Source organism: Oncorhynchus gorbuscha, unplaced genomic scaffold (genome assembly GCF_021184085.1).
Source record: "Oncorhynchus gorbuscha isolate QuinsamMale2020 ecotype Even-year unplaced genomic scaffold, OgorEven_v1.0 Un_scaffold_9567, whole genome shotgun sequence".
NCBI lineage: Eukaryota > Metazoa > Chordata > Actinopteri > Salmoniformes > Salmonidae > Oncorhynchus > Oncorhynchus gorbuscha.
Window position 1 is genome coordinate 1 of NW_025752507.1, and position 2,500 is coordinate 2,500.

General features: G+C 42.4%; 1 protein-coding gene across 2 annotated transcripts in view; it reads left to right on the top strand.

Annotated features, from left to right (window-relative positions):
• The first annotated feature begins 1,694 nt into the window (after window positions 1-1,694).
• Window positions 1,695-2,500, top strand: part of LOC124030161 (small integral membrane protein 14-like) — a 10,116-nt gene continuing 9,310 nt past the window's right edge. For both annotated transcript variants that reach the window (XM_046341620.1, XM_046341619.1), the window contains exon 1: window positions 1,695-1,826. The gene's annotated coding sequence lies outside the window, so the exon portion shown is untranslated. The remainder of the gene's footprint in view (window positions 1,827-2,500) is intronic.

The following is a 2,500-nucleotide window of genomic DNA, read 5'->3' on the forward strand; positions in this document are numbered from 1 at the left end:
GTTTCGTTCACTCTCCTTTCTTTCCCCTCTTCAAAAACACAGCACTCCTTTCTTGAAAATGCGTGGAGCACAGTCTTGTCAGTAACTGAGTCTGTAAATATGAACACAGTTTGTTTTTTGTTGCCACAGAACTAAGGTTACTAGAACATGTTTATGTGAAAGGTTGGTTTTGTGGAAATACCTAGAAAGAGGAACGTTGTTGTTGTTGTCAAGCACTGCTGTATTCTTCTGTTTAGAGTCATGTGATATGATGGGATGCTGTGAATACATCACTTTCTCATCATATGTAACTTTAAATACCACTATTCATATGTAAACTTTAACATGACTAAGAAGGTTATATCGGGGCCGGTGGCAAACCACAAGTGATACATTGTAGCTGCACACAGTTTAGGAAATTATCTCTCTGACACACAACACGGTACATTGTCACTAATTCTCACTGTCTGTCTGTGTGTCTTTGCTACCAGTGTCCGGTATAATGGATTGCCTATTGGTCGAGGGTAAAATCACAGTGGAGTTGACATCTCCAGCATCTTCTCTGTTGTTATGATCTGCTGAACAGGGACAGGGCCTGTGTGACACATTTTTTTTCTCCAGACATCTCTGTCCTTTTCCGTCAACACGGATGGACTCTATAATTCAGAGAAAATACAGAGTTTGTTTTATCATTCACTTGAACATGAAGGTCACATGAACAGACTTTTCCGGGGGGCATTTTGAGGGGAAAGAGATGACACAAGAGTTACTGAGTTTAATCAGCAGATGTTGATTTTGTTGTACTCCTGACATGTACTGGTATTCTTCATAATATACGCGTAGCCTAGTGGTTAGAGTGGAGGGGCGGCAGCGTAGCCTAGTGGTTAGATTGTAGAGGAGGTAGGTAGCCTAGTGGTTAGAGCGTTGGACTAGTAACCGCAAGGTTGCGAGTTCAAACCCCCGAGCTGACAAGGTACAAATCTGTCGTTCTGCCCCTGAACAAGGCAGTTAACCCCACTGTTCCCAGGCCGCCATTGAAAATAAGAATATGTTCTTAACTGACTTGCCTTGTTAAATAAAGGTAAAATTAAAAATATATATATACTCCATCTGTCACTGGGTGATTGATTGACCATTGTATGATTTTGTTTACTTTCCGCACGTCATCGCGTCTTAACTCGCTCTTGACTTTGATTGGCTGAAATGATATCCCGCTGGATATCTAAACCAATCGGATGTCTGAGACAGTTGAAACGCTGAGTTGAAGAAAAAACGAAAGTTTCCACGTTACCACAGTCACAAAGTCAAAATGGCTAACCTTATGCATAACCTTAAATAGCATTTTGGTATAATTTATTTTCATACATCTTTACAATATAGCCAGTGTGGTTAAGATTTAAAATACAATTGAAAAGAGAAATTGTAGAAATAGGTGCTATTTATGACTTTATGGCTGTGGTAACTAGTGACGAGCAAAAACACGAGTTCCCCTGTCTACTCCCGGAGATCTCGCGTGATGTCCGTGACGTGGCTGTCGCGTACTGTATCAAAACACACAGACAGGCAGAGCTCGGGTTTTATCATTAGTTCCCCGTTTTGCAACTAAAACCACCGGTTCTATTGGACAGTAATCGGGTAGGTCCCCTCCGTTTCGTTTGCCTCCGTGTATGGAACGTGTTGCAACAGAATTGGCATAATGAATGAGCCCCTGGAAATCTTCTGTACAGATGAAAACAGTTTTGGCCAGCTGTGGCTTTCTGATAACGTGTCTACAGTCGGGAACGATTAACAACAAGAAACATACATTCACTGGACTCTAAAAGCTGCGTCTGGATCAGTGTGTTCAGGTAAGTGTCGTCTCTCTGTCTCTTCAATAAACACAAAGCAAAACGCAAATGCACTGGCAGCGCTGGATAAAAGTACTGAATCTTACAGGGTAATATAATAATAATATATGCCATTTAGCAGACGATCGCTTTTATCCAAAGCGACTTACAGTCATGTGTGCATACATTCTACGTATGGGTGGTCCCGGGGATCGAACCCACTAACCTGGCGTTACAAGCGCCATGCTCTATAGATAAAAGCATAAACGCATCCACACGGAAATAATTAAGTTTTGAGTATAATATGCATCAAAAGCTCCAAGGCGAAGTTGCACCTCTATTTGGCTAGACAGCACCAACAGATCTGGGTCCAGGCTAGACGGCACCAATAGATCTGGGTCCAGGCTAGACGGCACCAACATATCTGGGTCCAGGCTAGACGGCACCAACATATCTGGGTCCAGGCTAGACGGCACCAACAGATCTGGGTCCAGGCTGGACGGCACCAACAGAAGTTGCACCTATATTTTTCGAGTTTTTTTTTAACATAAAACGGATCAGAGAACCGAAGTCAATGCCGGAAAAGAGAATTGCGGTGTGTGACGTAATATGGAGGACCGGACAAGTCAGCCTCTTCCCTGTAAATGTCATGTAAAAACTCCCGACAAAAAAAAAATAACTTCACTTCAAATTTA